Below are 19,963 nucleotides of genomic sequence, written 5' to 3'. Positions count from 1 at the left end.
GCTTCATCTGATACCCCTGACCTCACATGGCCAAAAGTCTACCCCTTCCCCAGCAACATGGGAAATAGACAAAATCCCAGGAATTTTACCTCAAAAGTGAGTGTGCCCACAGGGGCTCTTTTTATTATTATCATACTTTAAGTTCTAAGGTACATGTGCGCAATGTGCAGGTTTGTTACATATGTATACGTGTGCCATGTTGGTGTGCTTCACCAGTTAACTCATCATTTACATTAGGTATATCTCCTAGTGCTATCCCTCCTCCCTCCCCCAGGCCCCGGTGTGTGATTGTTCATTTCCTATGAGTGATAACATGTTTTATTTGGTTATCTGTCCATGTGAGAGTTTGCTCAGAATGATGTTTTCCAGCTTCATCCATGTCCCTACATGAACTCATCTTTTTTATGGCTGCATAGTATTCCGTGGTGTATATGTGCCAAATTTTCATAATCCAGTCTATCATTGATGGACATTTGGGTTGGTTCCAAGTCTTTGCTATTGTGAATAGTGCTGCAATAAACATACGTGTGCATGTGTCTTTATATAGCATGATTTATAATCCTTTGGGTATATGTCCAGTAATGGGATGGCTGGGTCAAATGGTATTTCTAGTTCTAGATCCTTGAGGAATCGCCATACTGTTTTCCATAATGGCTGAACTAGTTTACAATCCCACAAACAGTGTAAAAGTGTTCCTATTTCTCCACATCCTCTCCAGCACCTGTTGTTTCCAGACTTTTTAATGATTGCCATTCTAAGTGGTGTGAGATGGTATCTCATTGTGGTTTTGGTTTGCATTTCTCTGATGGCCAGTGATGATGAGCATTTTTTCATGTGTCTGTTGGCTGCGTAAATGTCTTCTTTTGAGAAGTGTCTGTTCATATCCTTCACCCACTTTTTGATGGGGTTGTTTGATTTTTTCTTGTAAATTTGCTTAAGTTCTTTGTATATTCTGGATATTAGCCCTTTGTCAGATGGGTAGATTGCAAAAATTTTCTCCCATTCTGCAGGTTGCCTGTTCACTCTGATGGTAGTTTCTTTGCTGTGCAGAAGCTCTCTAGTTTAATTAGATCCCTTTTGTCAGTTTTGGCTTTTGTTGTCACTGCTTTTGGTGTTTTAGTCATGAAGTCCTTGTCCATGCCTATGGCCTGAATGGTATTGCCTAGGTTTTCTTCTGGGGTTTTTATGGTTTTAGGTCTAACACTTAAGTCTTTAATCCCTCTTGAATTAATTTTTGTATAAGAAGTAAGGAACGGATCTAGTTTCAACTCTCTACATATGGCTAGCCAGTTTTCCCAGAACCATTTATTAAATAAGGAACCCTTTCCCCATTTCTTGTTTTTGTCAGGTTTGTCAAAGATCAGATGGTTGTAGATGTGTGGTGTTATTTCTGAGGGCTCTGTTCTGTTCCATTGGTCTATATCTCTGTTTTGGTACCAGTACCATATTGTTTTGGTTACCGTAGCCGTGTAGTTTAGTTTGAAGTCAGGTAGCTGATGCCTCCAGCTTTGTTCTTTTGGTTTAGGATTGTCTTGGCAATGCGGGCTCTTTTTTTATTGCATATGAACTTTAAAGTAGTTTTTTCCAATTCTGTGAAGCAAGTCCTTGGTAGCTTGATGAGGATGGCACTGAATCTATAAATTACCTTGGGCAGTATGACCATTTTCATGATATTGATTCTTCCTATCCATGAGCATGGAATGTTCTTCCATTTGTTTGTATCCTCTTTTATCTTGTTGAGCAGTGGTTTGTAGTTCTCCCTGAAGAGGTCATTCACATTCCTTGTAAGTTGGATTCCTAGGTATTTTATTCTCTTTGTAGCGATTGTGAATGGGAGTTCACTCAAGATTTGGCTCTCGGTCTGTTATTGGTATATAGGAATGCTTGTGATTTTTGCAAATTGATTTTGTATCCTGAGACTTTGCTGAAGTTGCTTATCAGCTTAAGGAGATTTGGGGCTGAGACTATGGTGTTTTCTAAATATACAATTCATGTCATCTGCAAACAGGGACAATTTGACTTCCACTTTTCCTAATTGAATATCCTTTATTTCTTTCTCTTGCCTGATTGCCCTGGTCAGAACTTCCAACACTATGTTGAATAGGAGTGGAGAGACAGGGCCTCCCTGTCTTGTGCCTGTTTTCAAAGGGAATGCTTCCAGTTTTTGCCCATTCAGTATGATATTGGCTGTGGGTTTGTCATACATAGCTCTTATTATTTTGAGATACGTTCCATCAATACATAGTTTATTGAGGGTTTTTAGCATGAAGTACTGTTGAATTTTGTTGAGGGCCTTTTCTGTGTCTATTGAGATAATCATGTGGTTTTTGTCTTTGGTTCTGTTAATGTGATTGATTACATTTATCGATTTGCATATGTTGAACCAGCCTTGCATTTCAGAGATGAAGCCAACTTGATCTTGGTGGATAAGCTTTTTGATGTGCTCCTGGATTTGATCTGTCAGTAATTTATTGAGGATTTTTGCATCGATGTTCATCAGGGATATTGGTCTAAAATTCTCTTTTCTGGTTGTGTCTCTGCCAGGCTTTGGTATCAGGATGATGCTGGCCTCATAAAATGAGATAGGGAGAATTCCTTCTTTTTCTATTGATTGGAATAGTTTCAGAAGGAATGGTACCAGCTCCTCTTTGTACCTCTGGTAGAATTCAGTTGTGAATCTGTCTGGGCCTAGACTTTTTTTGGTTGGTAGGCTATGAATTGTTGCTTCAATTTCAGAGCCTGTTATTGGTCTATTCAGGGATTCAACTTCCTGGTTTAGTCTTGGGAAGGTGTTTGTGTCCAGGAATTTATCCAATTTTTCTAGATTTTCTAGTTTATTTGCCTAGATGTGCTTATGGCATTCTCTGATGGTAGTTTGTATTTCTGTGGAATTGGTGGTGATATCCCCTTTATCATTTTTTATTGCATCTATTTGATTCTTTTCCCTTTTCTTCTTTATTAGTCTTGTTAGTGGTACATCTATTTTGTTGATCTTTTCAAAAAACCAGCTCCTAGATTCATTGATTTTTGAAGGGATTTTTGTGTCTCTGTCTCCTTCAGTTCTGCTCTAATTTTAGTTATTTCTTGCCTTCTGCTAGCTTTTGAATTCGTTTGCTCTTGCTTCTCTAGTTCTTTTAATTGTGATATTAGGGTGTCAATTTTAGATCTTTCCTACTTTCATTTGTGTACATTTAGTGCTATAAATTTCCCTCTACACACTGCTTTAAATGTGTCCCAGAGATTCTAGCACATTGTGTCTATGTTCTCATTGGTTTCAAAGAACGTCTTTATTTCTGCCATCATTTTGTTATATACCCAGTAGTCATTCAGGAGCAGGTTGTTCAGTTTTCATGTAGTTGAGGAGTTTTGAGTGAGTTTCTCAATCCTGAGCTCTAATTTGATTGCACTGTGGTCTAAGAGACAGTTTATTGTGATTTCTTTCCTTTTCCATTTGCTGAGGAGTGCTTTACTTCCAATTATGTGGTCATTTTTGGAATAAGTACAATATAGTGCTGAGAAGAATGTGTATTCTGTTGATTTGGAGTGGAGAGTTATGTAGATATCTATTAGGTCTGCTTGGTAGAGAGCTGAATTCAAGTCCTGGATATCCTTGTTAACCTTCTGCCTCCTTAATCTGTCTAATACGGACAGTGGGGTGTTAAAGTCTCCCATTATTATTATGTGGGAGTCTAAGTCCCCTTGTAAGTCTCTAAGGGCTTTCCTTATGTATCTGAGTGCTCCCATATTGTGTGCTTATATATTTAGGAGAGTTAGCTCTTCTTGTTGAATTGATCCCTTTACCATTATGTAATGGCCTTCTTTGTCCCTTTTGATCTTTATTGGTTTAAAATCTATTTTATCAGAGACTAGGATTCCAATCCCTCCCTTTTTTTTTTTTTCTTTTCATTTGTTTGGTAGATTTTCCTCCATCCCTTTATTTTGAGTCTATGTGTGTCTCTGCATGTGAGATCAATCTCCTGAATACAGCACACTGATGGGCCTTGACTCTTTTTTTTTTTTTTTTTTTTTGAGAGGGAGTCTGGCTCTGTCGCCCAGGCTGGAGTGCAGTGGCTGGATCTCAGCTCACTGCAAGCTCCACCTCCCGGGTTTATGCCATTCTCCTGCCTCAGCCTCCCGGGTAGCTGGGACTACAGGCGCCCGCCACCTCGCCCGGCTAGTTTTTTTTGTATTTTTTAGTAGAGATGGGGTTTCACCGTGTTAGCCAGGATGGTCTTGATCTCCTGACCTCGTGATCCGCCCGTCTCGGCCTCCCAAAGTGCTGGGATTACAGGCTTGAGCCACCGTGCCCGGCCCTTGACTCTTTATCCAATTTGCCAGTGTATGTCTTTTAGTTGGGGCATTTAGCCCATTTACATTTAAGGTTAATATTTTTATGTGTGAATGTTATTCTGTGATTATGATGTTAGCTGGTTATTTTGCCCGTTAGTTAATGCAGTTTCTTCCTGGCATCAATGACCCTTACAATTTGGCATGTTTTTGCAGTGGCTGGTATCAGTTGTTCATTTCCATGTTTAGTGGCCTGGTGGTGACAAAATCTCTCAGCATTTGCTTGTCTGTTAAGGATTTTACTTCTCCTTCACTTATGAAGCTTAGTTTGGCTGGATATGAAATTCTGGGTTGAAAATTCTTTAAGAATGTTGAATATTGACCCCTACTCTCCTCTGGCTTGTAGAGTTTCTGCTGAGGGATCCTCTGTGAGTCTGATGGGCTTCCGTTTGTGGGTAACCTGACCTTTCTCTCTGGCTGCCCTTAACATTTTTTCCTTCATTTCAATCTTGGTGTATCTGACAATTATGTGTCTTGGGGTTGCTCTTCTTGAGGAGTATCTTTGTGGTGTTCTCTGTGTTTCCTGAATTTGAATGTTGGCTTGCCTTGCTAGGTTGCAGAAGTTCTCCTGGATAATATCCTGAAGAGTGGTTTCCAGCTTGGTTCCATTCTCACCGTCACTTTCAGGTACACCAATCAAACGTAGATTTGGTGTGTTCACATAGTCCCATATTTCGTGGAGGCTTTGTTCATTTCTTTTTACTCTTTTTCCTCTAAACTGCTCTTCTTGCTTCATTTCATTAATTTGATCTTCAATCACTGATATCCTTTCTTCCACTTGATTGAATCAGCTACTGAAGCTTGTGCATGTATCACGTAGTTCTTGTGCCATGGTTTTCAGCTCCATCAACTCATTTAAGGTCTTCTCTACACTGTTTATTCTAGTCAGCCATTCATCTAATCTTTTTTCAAGGTTTTTAGCTTCCTTGCCATGGGTTCAAACATCCTCCTTTAGCTCAGAGAAGTTTGTTATTAAAAACTTTCTGAAGCCTACTTTTGTCAACTCATCAAAGTCATTCTCCATCCAGCTTTGTTCCATTGCTGGCGAGGGCTGTGATCCTTTGGAGGAGAAGGGGTGCTCTGATTTTTAGAATTTTCAGCTTTTCTGCTCTCGTTTCTCCCCATCTTTGTGGTTTTATCTACCTTTGGTCTTTGATGATGGTGACCTACAGATGGGGTTTTGGAAAGGATGTCCTTTTTGTTGATGTTGATGCTATTCCTTTCTGTATTTTAGTTTGCCTTCTAACAGTCAGGTCCCTCAGCTGCAGGTCTGTTGGAGTTTGCTGGAGGTCCACTCCAGACCCTGTTTGCCTGGGTATCACCAGTGGAGGCTGCAGAACAGCAAATATTGCACAACAGCAAATATTGCTGCCTGATTCTTCCTCTGAAAGCTTCATCTCAGAGGGGCACCTGGCTGTATAAGGTGTCAGTTGGCCCCTACTGGGAGGTGTCTCCCATTTAGGTTAGACAGGGGTCAGGGACCTACTTGAGAAGGCAGTCTATCCATTCTCAGAGCTCAAACACTGTGCTGGGAGAGTCATTGCTTTCTTCAGTGCTGTCAGACAGGGACGTGTAAGTCTACAGAAGTTTCTGCTGCCTTTTATTCAGCCGTGCCCTGCCCCCACAGGTGGAATCTACAGAGGCAGGCAGGCGTCATTGAGCTGTGGTGGGCTCCACCCAGTTGGAGCTTCCAGGCCATTTTATTTTCCTATTGAAGCCTCAGAAATGGTAGATACCCCTCCCCCAGCCAGTCTGCTGAGTTGCAGTTTGATCTCAGACTGCTGCACTAGCAGTGAGCAAGGCTCCATGGGCATGGGACCCACTGAGTCAGGCACAGGATATAATCTCCTGGTAAGATCATTGGAAAAGCACAGTATTCAGATGGGAGTGTCCAGATTTCCCTGGTACAGTCTGTCATGGCTTCGCTTGTCTAGGAAAGGGAAATCCCTAGACCCCTTGTGCTTCCCGGGTGAGGTGATGCCCCACCCTCCTTCAGCTAGCCATCCTTGACTGCACCCACTGTCCAATCAGCCCAATGAGATGAACCAGGTACCTCAGTTGGAAATACAGTAATCACCCATCTTCTGCATGGATCAGGATGGGAGCTGTAGACTGGAGCTGCTCCTATTCGGCCATCTTGGAGTGGCAATCAATGTTTGCTTTTTACATTTGAAAAAACTGCTGTCAGCTACCTAGGTATTAATAATTATTGCATCCTCTTGCTGATTCACCTCTTTATCATTAACTAGTGACCCTCCTTGTCTTTTGTTGTTACAGTCTGTGGTTTTAGTCTATTTTATCTAATATGAGTATAGCTACTCCAGCACTTTTTTGGTTTCCAGCTTCATGAAATATCCTTTTCCATTTCCCTGTTTTCATTTCCCTTTCAGTGTCTGTATAGGTGAAGTAGATTTCTTTAAGACAGCATACAGTTGGGTCTTATTTCTTTATCCATTTAACCATTTAATTGGAGAATTTAGAACACTGTCAGCTTTACTATTCATAAGTAAAAACTTAAGACTGGGCTTAGTGGTGCACACCTGTATTTCCTGCAATTTAAGAGGCTCAGACAATCTGATCTCCTGGGGTCAGAAGTTCAAGACCAGCCTGGTCAACATGATGAAACCTTGTCTCTACTAAAAATACAAAAATTAGCCGAACATGGTGGCATGTGACTGTAATCCAGTTTACTTGGGAGGCTAAGGCAGGAAAAGCTTGAACCCGGGAGGCAAAAGTTGCAGTGAGCTGAGATCACACAGACAAGTCATCTCCACTCTCCTCATCAGAACCTCTAGTTTACAGAATTTGTGAGCACAAATCAATGAAGGTTATTTTTCTACTAATTAGGGATATTTTATTACACAGCAATAGACGTCAGCCAAAGGACTCATCGTATACTTACATGTCCCTGTCTGACAGCACTGAAGAAAGCAGTGACTCTCCCAGCACAGTGTTTGAGCTCTGAGAATGGATAGACTGCCTTCTCAAGTAGGTCCCTGACCCCTGTCTAACCTAAATGGGAGACACCTCCCAGTAGGGGCCAACTGACACCTTATACAGCCAGGTGCCCCTCTGAGATGAAGCTTTCAGAGGAAGAATCAGGCAGCAATATTTGCTGTTGTGCCCTGCAAGTTGACAGGGCTGGAATTATCACGGAAAAACTAAGGTGGCTATACTTGATTCCAAATGTCCAATTTTTCACAAATAAAGAAATTTATCTTGTTTTTCCCCCCGAAATGAAGTTTTGCTCTTACGCCCAGGCTGGAGTGAAGTGGCACAGTCTCAGCTCACTGCAGCCTCTGCCCCCCAGGTTCAAGAAATTCGTCTTTTGAACAAGGAGACATTAAGGATACACTATGTGTATGCTAATGGTGTTTACAGGGGACTCAGAGAAGAGAGAAAGTCACTGGCCTCATGCAACTGATATTCTCAGGAGAAGAGAAAGGCAGTCAAGAAGGAAACATGTTGTATTTCAGAGAGTTGTAAGTCCTCCACAAGAAAAGAAAGCACGTGAGGGACATAGGGAGTATGTCAACCATAAGGTTCCTGCTAATTCTATAAGTTGGTCAGGGATATCCTCCAAGAATAAGTGGCATCTGAGCAATCACCTGAAGGGAAGAAGGAAGGAAGGCTGTGCTTGGTGGCTCATGCCTGTAATCCCAGTACTTTGGGAGGCTGAGGAGGGCAGATCGCCTGAGCTCAGGAGTTCAAGACCCCCCAGGGCAACCTGGTGATACCTAGTCTCTACTAAAAATACAAAAAAAAAAAAAAAAAAAAATTACCCAGGTGTGGTGGCGTGCAGCTGTAGTCCCAGCTTCCATTCCAAACTGATTTCTCTCTCTCTCTCTCTCTCTCTGTCTCTTTTATTTTTTGTAGAGATGGCATCTCACTCTGTCACCCAGTCATCAAGTAATTCTCTCATTCTTTCCTACTGTTTTCCAAAAGCATGGGAATTACAGGTGTGAACTACCCTGCTGGTCCTGAAAAATGTGATATTTGGGTTTTTCTGCTTGGCTTGTTTTACCCAAAATAATGACCTCCAGTTCCTTACAGGTTGTTGCCAAAAACATGATTTTCTACTGTTTTATAACTGAATAGTATTCCAGTTTGTATATATACCACATTTTCTTTATTCATTCTTCTGTTGATTGACATGTAGGGTGATTCCACATCTTTGCCACTGTAAATAATGCTGCAGCAAATATATGTGTGCAGTTGTCGTTTTGATCTATTCCTTTGAGTAGATACCCAGTAGTGCAATTGCAGGACTGAATGCTTGTTTTATTTTTTGTTCTTTCAGAAATCTCCATAGTGTTTGCCATAAAATCTGTCCTAATTTACACTCCCAACAACAGTGTATAAGATTTCCCCTTTTCTCCATATTCTCACTAATATTTGTTATGTTTTTGTCTTTTTAATAATACCCATTCCGACCGGAGTAAGATATCTCATTGTCGTGGTTGTTGATATTTTTGAGACGGAGTCTCACTCTGTTGACAGACTCGAGTGCAGTGGTGCCATCTCAGCTCGCTGCAACCTCCACCTCCCGGGTTCAAGCGATTCTATTGCCTCAGCCTTCTGAGTAGCTGGGACTATAGGCGTGTGCCACCATGCCCGGCTAATTTTTTTGTATTTTTAGTAAAGACAGGGTTTCACCATGTTGGCCTGGATGGTCACAATCTCTTGAGCTAGTGATCCACCTGCCTCAGCCTCCCAAAGTGCTGGAATTACAGGCATGAGGCAGTGTACCTGGCCTCATTGTGGTTTTAATGAGCATTTCTCTGTTGACTCATGGTTTGGAGCATTTTTTTGAAATATCTTTTGGCCATTTGTATGTGCTCTTTTAAAAACTGACTCCTGTCCAGGAGTAGTTGCAAACACCTGTAACCCCAGAACTTTGGGAGGCTGAGGCCAATGGATCACTTGAAGCAAAGAGGTAGAGACCAGCCTGGCCAGCAAGGCAAAATCCCGTCTTTACTAAAAATACAAAAAATCAGCCACGTGCTGTGGCTCGTGCCTGTGGTGTGAGTTACTCAGGTGGCTAAGGCACAGGAATTGCTTGACCCCAGTAGGCACAGGTTGCAGTGAACCAAGATGATGGCACTGCACTGCAGCATGGGTTATAGAGCAACACCTGTCTCAAAAAAAAAAACAAATGAATTAATAAATAAAATAAAAAATTTAAAAATTGTCTCTTTGTGTCCTTTGCCCACTTTTTAATGGGATTCTTTGGAATTTTCTGTTGTTTACTCTGGGTATTAGTCCTTTGTCAAAGGAAAAGTTTACAAATAATTTATCCCATTCTGCGGTTGGTCTGTTCACTCTGTTGAGAGGATTATTTCTTTGGCTGTGCAGCAGCTTTTTGTTTCAGTAAAGCTTTTGAATTTATAGAATTAAAATGTTCAGTTTGGTTTAAATTTGCATTGGTCTATTTTCGGTTTTGTTGTCTTTACTTTTGAAGTCTTACTCTTGAACTCTTTACTAGACAATAACCAGAAGAGTTTTCTCTAGGTTTCTTCTCATATTTTTATTATTTCAGTATATATATTTAAGTCTATAATTCATCTTCTATTGATCTTTGTAAATATTGTGAGAAAGAGGAGTCCAGTTTTATTCTTCTGCATATGACAATTCAATTGTACCAGCACCAATTATTGAAAATGATGTGCTTTCCCCAATGTATATTCTTATCAGCTTTGTCAAAGATCATTTGGCTATAAATGTGTGGCTTTCTTCCTGGGCTTTCTAGTTTGTTACATCAATCCATGTGTCTATTTTTATACTACTACCATGCTGTGTTGGTGACGATGGCTTTGGAATACAGTTTGAAGTCAAGAAATGTGATGCTCCCAGCTGTGTTTATTTGCTTTGGAAAGGCTGAGTAGACAACTGCAGAGATGAAGCTGCCCCTCCTCGCAGCAGCTCCCCCTCCTCGCAGGAGCTCCTTCCAGAAAAAGATCACGATTCCCACTGACCATATAACCACGTCTGGAGTTCCTGAAATACCCAAAGGGAGGCTCTACCCAGTGAGGAGGGATGAATCAGGGTCCCACTTAAGGAATCTCTCTGGCCACAATCAGGCGCAGCAGCTATGCTACCTTGTGGGGGACCAGACCACCTGGACTCCCTGGAGCCTGCAGGCTAGAGTGTCTGAGTCCTTGGAAACACAGAACTGGAGGCTGCCCTCACCTCCCCAGAAAACTGTAGTCTCAGACAGTCTCCAGCCTATTACCACTGGTTGGCTGGTATTCCAAGCCAGTGGGTCTTAACTTGAGAGGTGCCATGGAAGTGGGGCCCACAGAATGAGGCTCCTTGGCTCCCTGGATTCAGCTCCTTTCCTAAGGGAATGTACAGTTGGAACTCCCGCCTTGCCTGGCTTTCCAAGGCCAGAGTATATAAAACTCCTATGTCTCTCTGAGTCTCTGAGCGGCTGCTCTGGCAACATTCTACATGGCTCTGTGTATCTGTCCCAAGACAGACCCTTACGGCATGAGCTAATGGGAGGATCTTCTGATCCATGTGTTGCAAAGATGCATGGGAGAAGCATGGTTTGCGGGTAGGGGTCGTGCACTCACTCGCTGCTTCTCTTGGCTGTAGGTCAAGGTTTCTTTTGCTCTGTGCAGATACCAGGTGCGTAATCACCCACCCCCTTTGTTTCTTTTCCTGGGTCAACTAGTTTGCCTAGTCAGTCCCAGTGTAGGAACCTGGATATTTCAGTTCAAAGTGCTGAATTCACCACACTTTTCACTCAGTGGAAGGCAGCTGCTTCTAATTGGCCACCTTGGCCTCTCCCCTTCAAGTCACTTTCTATAAAATGCCTGCCTCTCCAGGAATATCCATTACTTAACTTCACCTGAAACAAACAGAAGGCTCATTTCACTTATCATGGGCTCACTTACTTCACCTATAATGAACGTGCCATGGAAATGCTAGTGGATGACGTGGTCCATTTTCTTAGGATGAGATAGAAAAATGGTGTATGGCTTTTGAATTTAATTAAAATTTTAGTTTGGTTTAAATTTCCATTGGCCTGTTTTTTGTTTTGTTGTCTGCACTTTTAAAGTCTTACTCATGAACTCTTTACTAGACAATCACCAGAAGAGTTTTCCCTAAGTTTCTTCTCACATTTTTACCATTTCAGTACATACATTAAAGTCTACAATTCACTTTAAATTGATTTTTGTAAACATGGTAAGAAATAGGAGTTCAGATTTATTCTTCTGCGTATGACAATGCAATTGTCCAAGTACCAATTACTGAAAAGGGTGTGCTTTCCCCAGTGTATATTCTTGTCAACTTTGTCAAAGATCAGTTGCCTGTAAATGTGTGACTTTCATTCTGGGTTCTCTCGTCTGTTACATCAATCTGTGTGTCTACATTTATACTTGTACCATGCTGTATTGGTGACTATGGCTTTGTCACATATTTTAAAGTTAGGAAACGTGACTCTCCCAGATTTGTTCATTTGCTTCAGCTGAAAAGGCTGAGTCCACAATTACAAAGATGGCAGCTGCCCATCCCTGGAGGACCTCCAACCCAGAAAGAGATCAGGCTTCCCACCAACCCTGTAACCCTGGCTGGACTTCCTGAAATTCCAACAGAGAGGACCTTCCCAGTGAGGGGGGATGAATCAAGGTCAAATTTAAAGAAACAGTCTGGCCACTGTCAGGCACAGCAGCAGTGCTGCCTTGTGGGGGACCCCTCCTGCTCCAGACCAGTTGGACTCCCTGGAGCCCGAAGGCTAGATTATCTGAGTCCACGGAAACAGAGATGGTGGCCGCCCCAACGACCCAGAACTCGGTAGTCTCAGGCACTTAGCTTGGTATCTTGCCACTGCTTGGCTGGTATTCCAAGCCAGTGGGACTTGAGAAATGCTGTGAAGGTGGGGACCACAGGATGAAGCTCTCTCGCTCCCTGTGATATGGCTGTGATGAGTGGAGGACCACCAGGGCTCATGTCTCACACCGAATTGGAGAAAATGACACAAACACATATACAGTGGTTGTTATTATTATTATTATTATTATTATTATTATTATTATACTTTAAGTTCTAGGGTACAAGTGCACAAACTGCAGGTTTGTTATGTATATATACACGTGCTATGTTGGTGTGCTGCACCCATTAACTCATCAGTTACATTAGGTATATCTCCTAATACTATCCCTCCTCCCTCCCCACTCCCCATGATAGGACCTGGTGTGTGATGCTCCCTGTGTGCATCTCCCTGTGTGATGCTCCCTGTGTGATGCTTCCTGTGTCCAAGTGATCTCATTGTTCAATTCCCACCTTTGAGTGAGAACATGCGGTATTTGGTTTTCTGTTCTTGTGATAGTTTGCTGAGAATGATGGTTTCCAGTTGCATCCATGTCCCTACAAAGGACACCAACTCATCCTTTTAAATGGCTGCATAGTATTCCATGGTGTATATGTGCCACATTTTCTTAATCCAGTCTGTCACTGATGGACATTTGGATTGATTCCAAGTCTTTGCTATTGTGAATAGTGCAAAAATAAACATACGTGTGCATGTGTCTTTACAGCAGGGTGACTTATAATCCTTTGAGTATATCCTCAGTAATGGGATGACTGGGTCAAATGGTATTTCTAGTTCTAGATCCTTGAGGAATCACCACACTGTTTTCCACAATGGTTGAACTAGTTTACAGTCCCAACAGTGTAAAAGTGTTCCTATTTCTCCACATCCTCTCCAGCACCTGTTGTTTCCTGATTTTTTTTTTTTTTTTTTGAGACGGAGTCTCGTTCTGTCGCCCAGGCTGGAGTGCGGTGGCGCGATCTCAGCTCACTGCAAGCTCCGCCTCCCGGGTTCCCGACATTCTCCTGCCTCAGCCTCCCGAGTAGCTGGGACTACAGGCGCCCGCCGCCCCGCCCAGCTAATTTTTTCTGTATTTTTAGTAGAGACGGGGTTTCACCGTGTTAGCCAGGATGGTCTCGATCTCCTGACCTCGTGATCCGCCCGTCTCAGCCTCCCAAAGTGCTGGGATTACAGGCGTGAGCCACCGCGCCCGGCCGTTTCCTGATTTTTTAATGATTGCCATTCTAACTGGTGTGAGATGGTGTCTCATTGTGGTTTTGATTTGCATTTCTCTGATGGCCAGTGATGATGAGCATTTCTTCATGTGTCTGTTGGCTGTATGAATGTCTTCTTTTGAGAAGTGTCTATTCATATCCTTTGTCCACTTTTGACGGGGTTGTTTTTTTCTTGTAAATTTGATTGAGTTCTATATAGATTCTGAATATTAGCCCTTTGTCAGATGAGTAGATTGCAAAAATTTTCTCCCATTCTGCAGGTTGCCTGTTCACTCTGATGGTAGTTTCTTTTGCTCTGCAGAAGCTCTTTAGTTTAATTAGATCCCATTTGTCAATTTTGGTTTTTGTTGCCATTGCTTTTGGTGTTTTAGACATGAAGTCCTTGCCCATGCCTATGTCCAGAATCGTATTACCTAGGTTTTCTTCTAGGGTTTTTATGGTTTTAGGTCTAACATTTAAGTCTCTAATCCATCTTGAATTAATTTTTGTATAAGGAGTAAGGAAAAGATCCAGTTTCAGCTTTCTACTTATGGCTGGCCAATTTTCCCAGCACCATTTATTAAACAGGGAATCCTTTCCCCATTTCTTGTTTTTGTCAGATTTGTCAAAGATCAGATGGCTGTAGATGTGTGGTATTATTTCTGAGGGCTCTGTTCTGTTCCATTGGTCTATATCTCTGTTTTGGTACCAGTATCATGCTGTTTTGGTTACTGTAGCCTTGTAGTATAGTTTGAAGTCAGGTAGCGTGATGCCTCCAGCTTTGTTCTTTTTGCTTAGGATTGTCTTGGCAATGCAGGCTCTTTTTTGGTTCCATATGAACTTTAAAGCAGTTTTTTCCAATTCTGTGAAGAAAGTCATTGGTAGCTTGATGGGGATGGCACTGAATCTATAAATTACTTTGGGCAGTATGACCATTTTCACAATGTTGATTCTTCCTATCCATGAGCATGGAATGTTCTTCCACTTGTTTGTGTCCTCTTTTATTTCACTGAGCAGTGGTTTGTAGTTCTCCTTGAAGAGGTCCTTTACATCCCTTGTAAGTTGGATTCCTAGGTATTTTATTCTCTTTGAAGCTATTGTGAATGGGAGTTCATTCATGATTTGGCTCTCTGTTTGTCTGTTACTGGTGTATAAGAATGCTTGTGATTTTTGCACATTGATTTTCTATCCTGAGACTTTGCTGAAGTTGCTTATCAGCTTAAGGAGATTTTGGGCTGCGACAATGGGTTTTCTAAATATACAATCATGTCGTCTGCAAACAGGGACAATTTGACTTCTTATTTTCCTAACTGAATACCCTTTATTTCTTTCTCTGGCCTGATTGCCCTAGGCAGAACTTCCAACACTATGTTGAATAGGAGTGGTGAGAGAGGGCATCCCTGTCTTGTGCCTGTTTTCAAAGGGAATGCTTCCAGTTTTTGCCCATTCAGTATGATATTGGCTGTGGGTTTGTCATAAATAGCTCTTATTATTTTGAGATATGTTCCATCAACACCGAATTTAGTCATGCAGTTTAATAGGCAAGAAAGAAGGAAGAGTACCCCATACTGAGACAGAGGGAGGGTGGCTCCAAAGCCAAAAGAGGAAACCCGGAGTGCTGTGGATACCAATGAGTTATATGAAGAAACTGGAAGACGTGGTGTCTGATTTGCATAGGGTTCAGGGGATTGGTTTGACCAGGCATGTCATTTATGTAGCCCACAAAAACACTGGCCCTCCCACCCTATCCTGTGAATAGGCACTTTCCAGTCACCCTGATTTCCTACACACATGGGGATATGTGGGGGTGGCTATATTGCCAGGCACACGTGGGGGCAAGGGTCAGAAAAGGGCGGGAATCGCCATGTTTGGGTGGATTCAGTTTCTAATGGCCGGAATTTGCAGATCAAGGTTACTGGAGAACTCTAAAAGTCGGGCTTTCCTGCTAGACAAGACCCATTTCTGGAGCTGCTTAAAAAGAAACAAAACTTCCTATGGACCCCTTTTCCTCCCTGTCTGCCTAAAATAACTTCTTAACGACTCCTATGACACCTGAATTCAGCCCCCTTCCTGGGGGAATGTACCAACAGAACTCCTGCCTTCTTTCCTGGTTTCTCAAGGCTGGATTGTGTAAACCTCCTGGGTCTGAGTCTGTCTGAGCGACTGCTCTGCCAACTCACGAGAGTTGTGACATCAGCTCATGCGAGAATCTCCTGATTAATTGGTTGCAAAGATCCATGGGAAAAACATGGCTTCTGGGGCGGGGTCACACACTCACTGCTTCCCTTGGCTGTGCGAGAAAGTTCCTTTGGCTCTGTCCTGATATGGCGTGGTTCATCACCCACCCCCGTTTTCTTTGTTCTCCTGAGTCAAGTTGTTTGCCTAGTCAGTCCCAATGTGAGAACCTAAATATTTCAGTTCAGGCGCTTATGGTGAAATTCGCTGCGATTTTCATTCAGGGGAAGGCAGCCGCTTCTTATTCGCCATCTTGGCCATCCCCTCCATGTCACCTCTGCACTTCTAATTGGCCATCTCGGCCACTTCCTCCACGTCACTTCCTACAAAATGGCCACTTCTAATTGGCCATCTTGGCCCCCCTCTTCCACGTCACCTTCTGTAAAATGGCCCCCCTCTCCAGGAATGACACCATTATATATCTTTACACGAACCCAGCAGCACGCTCATTACACTTTTCATGGGCTCATTTACTTCACGTATAACGAAAGCGGCCATGGAAACGCTAGTGGATAAAATGGTCGATTTTCTGATGGATGAGATAGAAAAATGGTTTGCTGACCAATTAATGACATATGTCTCAAAACTAGTAATGAGACTCTTAATCGCTGGGTTGAAGGTTCTAATCAAGAAGATGCTCTTCTATATATTGAACAAAATAGCTTCCCTTGCTTCTGAAACACTTCGAAACATCTTACGTTTCCTGAAGAAGATGATGCCTTGACAAGCGGCACAGGTAAGGTTTACTTTCCGTTCATAAATATAGCACGATATTTGCACAATTGTCGGAAACCTTATCAGAAAATGAGTCTTGCATGTTTCCTTTAATTTTAGGATGAAGAGGGTGATCCGGAAGAGTTACTCGGCTTTGGTGTTTAAACAACCACCAGGAAATTTTGATTACCGTTCTCTCCGGAGTTCCTCTCTTTCCCCGGAGAAACAAAAGCATCAACACTAAAAAAATAAAGTGTTATTTGTATAGAATGAGGTCTCATGGTTGTTTATGCAGTGGGTCGCTGCTCAGGACAGGGTGAGTCTCTGGGTTGTGCGCTGAGAAGGGGAGGCCGTCAAGCTAGAAAAGAATCCATTGCAGGGGACACCTCCATGGGGTCTGGGGGGCTGAGGATGAGGAGCTGGACTGGGTCTAGGGAAGGAGGAGGTTTCAGAGGGTGAAATTCAGTAAGTAAATTCTGGGGGTGTTTGAGAACTTCCTCCCTCAGAAGGAGAAGATTCAGGGAGGAATAAGGACAAACCGTGGGTGCCTTGAGGGGCATTTAGTAATTTAAGACGACTCTATCAGGAAGCAGAGTGACAATGGCCTCCTTGAGGACTGAGACCCCTGAATAAATGAGGCCCAGATCCAGTCCATGGGGGATGAGACCTTCAAGGGACATATTTTGGTTGGGACAGAGGAAAAGTGCAGTTCTGCAGCTGTAGAGGAAGCCCTGGCAGTGTGAAAGCGGCCTTGGAGGGGCCCTGTGCACTGTGAATGCTTTTGAGCCCCCATCCCCTGTCCCCGCCTCTTTTTCTGGATTTTTCGGGCTCCGCCGTCTCCGCCATCTTCTGAGCACTCCACGCTGCCACCTTCACGTTTCTCTAATGGCCTCCAAGTACTCCAAAATCTTTCGGATCTGTGCCCCTACCCCTGTTTTTAGCATGTTTTGGGACTCCAGGTCCCTGAAGGTTTCTGGCCTGAAATCCACCTCCCCAGCCTCATGGATTCTGCTCTAGAGACTCCGCACTCCGCAGGGTTCCCAGGCCCCAAGGGACAAAAAAGTGATCTGTGCACTTCAGGGCTCCACACTCGGCAAGGCCTTTCAAGCCCTCAGAGTCCCCTCCTCAGGTTTCTTCACATTTCTGGACTGTAGTCACTCCATAAATGCCGGGATCTGATCCCCACCCCAGTGATTTGTTTTAGTTCCATGAGTGATGCTAACTGAATAGTCATCCTGAGAGTGATGAGAGCTTTTGAATTTGCGGCAAGTTTTAGAGTAGTGTGAGTGGCCTGAGATTGCGAAATTGGGGCTAGCGTTGGATGTGAGGTTAGGCTGGTGGAAAAATTTGCCCAGAACCAGAGGAGTGTGGGCTCACTGCGCGTGGTTAGGATCAGAACAGAATTGTACGGATGTATAGCTTTGGGGTAAAGAATAACATGGTTCAGAAGTGCATGTATTAGTCTGTTCACGCATTGCTATAAATAGTTACCTGAGGCTGGGTAATTATTTATAAAAACTCAGGTTTAATTGGCTCATGGTTCCACAGGCTGTACAAAAATCATGATGCTGGCCATCGCCTCAAGTTCTGGGGAGGCGTCAGAAAACTTAGAGTAATGGCAAAAAGTACAAGGGAATCAGGCTCATCTTCCATGGCCTGAGCTGGAGAAAGTGGTAGGAGAGGTGCTACACACTTTCAAACAACCAGATATTTTTAGAACTCTATCACCAGGCAACACCTGCAGTATGGTGCTAAATTATTCATGAAATATCCACCCCCATGATCCTCTCAATTCTCACCAAAGTCCAACCAGCCCCACCTCCACCACTGAGGATTACAATTTCACGTGAGGTGTGACTGGGGACACAGATCCTAACTCGATCAGTGGCATCCTGGATAGGGTCTAGTATAGAAGAAGAACCAGGAGCTGACTATGATCCTTAAGACTGCCCACAATGGCCAGGCAGGGTGGCTCATGCCTGTAATTCCAGCACTTTGGGAATCCAAAGTGGGTGGATCACCTGAGGTCAGGAGTTTGAGACCAGCCTGGCCAACATAGTGAAACCCTGTCTCTACTAAAAATACCAAAAAAAAAAAAAAAAAAAAAAAAAGACAAGTGTTATACTAGATGCCTGTAATCACAGCTACTCCGGAGACTGAGGCAGGAGAATCGCTTGAACCTAGGAGGCGGAGGTGGCAGTGAGCCCCAATCGCACTACTAAACTCCAGCATGGGCAACAATACCAAAACATCATCTCAAAAAAAAAAAAAAAAGACTGCCTATGACCAGTGAGAGGGACACCAGCATCGCTGACACGCAAGTGCTGGACATTCTTCATAGGTCAGAGCTCAAAGCAGGCCACACTGTTACAGAGATGGGCTCCATTCATAGCACCGAAGTGGTGAGAAGATGTGGGAATGGCAGAGGCCAGCACTTTGCCATCAATGCAAGGTGGGTATAAGAAGCTGGCACCAGTGCTAGAGTGCATCAGGGGAGGACTGCTTTGCAATATCTAGCACTTACCTCTTAGAATAGGTTTCATTAGGGACAACAGATACAAATGGCAGATAACTATGTCCCTTCACTAACAAGAAATAGAAGTCATCAAGATGAACAGAAAGCAGATGTCAGCAGCCCTCATATAAAGTCATCATACTTCATCCAGGTAAAACCTGAGACAGTTCTCACACAAGAAGGCCTAACCCAAAGAGACTGGGTTCTCATGAGGCAGGTTCATGCAAAACCAAGGGAAGCTTACAACTTTGGGATTCTCCAGTTTCCCTTGGAAAAGACCTACAATCATTTGCTTAAGTAAATGAGCACTGAACAAAGGTGAGTATTGTTATCTTTCAGAAGCTCTTGGCCATGAAGGTCTTGTTGGCATAAAACCCATGGTTTGGAAACATCACCATGACCCCTGTTAGAGTAATGGCCTAGGGCGATGGTCAGGAAACTGATGTATTCCTTGCCAACTTCTGCCTCTAAGTGTGTGCACTCTGTTCATGAACCTCTCTCCTCTATAGTTATGTTCCCAGGATCTCATGTACAATCAGGAGTCATAGACTTAGAAAAGGCAAAAATACAGTGTTTCTGTGGCCTGTGAGATATGACTTATAATTCTAGGAAAAAAAGAATTGCAGATGGGAAGCCTAAATCTGTCAATGCTCACCCAAGACAATATAATCAATAAAAATCAGTATCAACTCCCAAGGCAAATTATTTCTTGTATATAGATGGCAGAGATGATCACCACCATCAAAAACTCAAGGACCAGTGCTGTTGGTCCGGTCATCTCTTTCATGGAATTCACCAGTCTGGTATCTTCAAAATCCAGAAGGATGATGGCAGATGGCAGGAAACTAATGTGAACACCACCAGTTGTACCTCCACTGTAGCAGCAGTAATGGATGTTATCTCTTCATTATAATATCCAGGGAGAGGGAGAGGATGATATTATTCCCAATACTCTAAACACCCTGAGTGTACAGCCTCTGTGATATTTTTTATAATATCTGGGGGGGACAGAATTGTATTACTCCTAATATCTCAGGGGACGTGCCCCTCTGTGATAATGTTCCCAATACACAGGAGGGGAGATGATATTACTCTTAATATCACAGGGAGTGTACACCCCAC

At 43.0% G+C, this 19,963-nt stretch overlaps 2 protein-coding genes across 12 annotated transcripts in view; one reads left to right on the top strand and one right to left on the bottom strand.

The window, feature by feature from the left end:
- BCKDHA (branched chain keto acid dehydrogenase E1 subunit alpha) overlaps positions 1–19,963 on the bottom strand; it is a 446,963-nt gene that overhangs the window by 250,203 nt on the left and 176,797 nt on the right. Inside the window, exon 1 of one of the 11 annotated variants that reach the window (XM_050768483.1) lies at positions 16,003–16,006. The exons of the other annotated variants lie outside the window; for them this stretch is intronic. The gene's annotated coding sequence lies outside the window, so the exon portion shown is untranslated. Of the gene's footprint in view, positions 1–16,002; positions 16,007–19,963 lie in introns of those variants that run through there. 11 annotated transcript variants of the gene reach the window in all.
- DMAC2 (distal membrane arm assembly component 2) overlaps positions 1–19,963 on the top strand; it is a 188,174-nt gene that overhangs the window by 105,719 nt on the left and 62,492 nt on the right. The window lies entirely within an intron of this gene.

The sequence above is a fragment of the Macaca thibetana genome, chromosome 19 (genome assembly GCF_024542745.1).
Source record: "Macaca thibetana thibetana isolate TM-01 chromosome 19, ASM2454274v1, whole genome shotgun sequence".
Lineage (NCBI taxonomy): Eukaryota > Metazoa > Chordata > Mammalia > Primates > Cercopithecidae > Macaca > Macaca thibetana.
The sequence above is the reverse complement of the archived record's forward strand: the minus strand, read 5'-3'. Positions and strand labels throughout refer to the sequence as shown.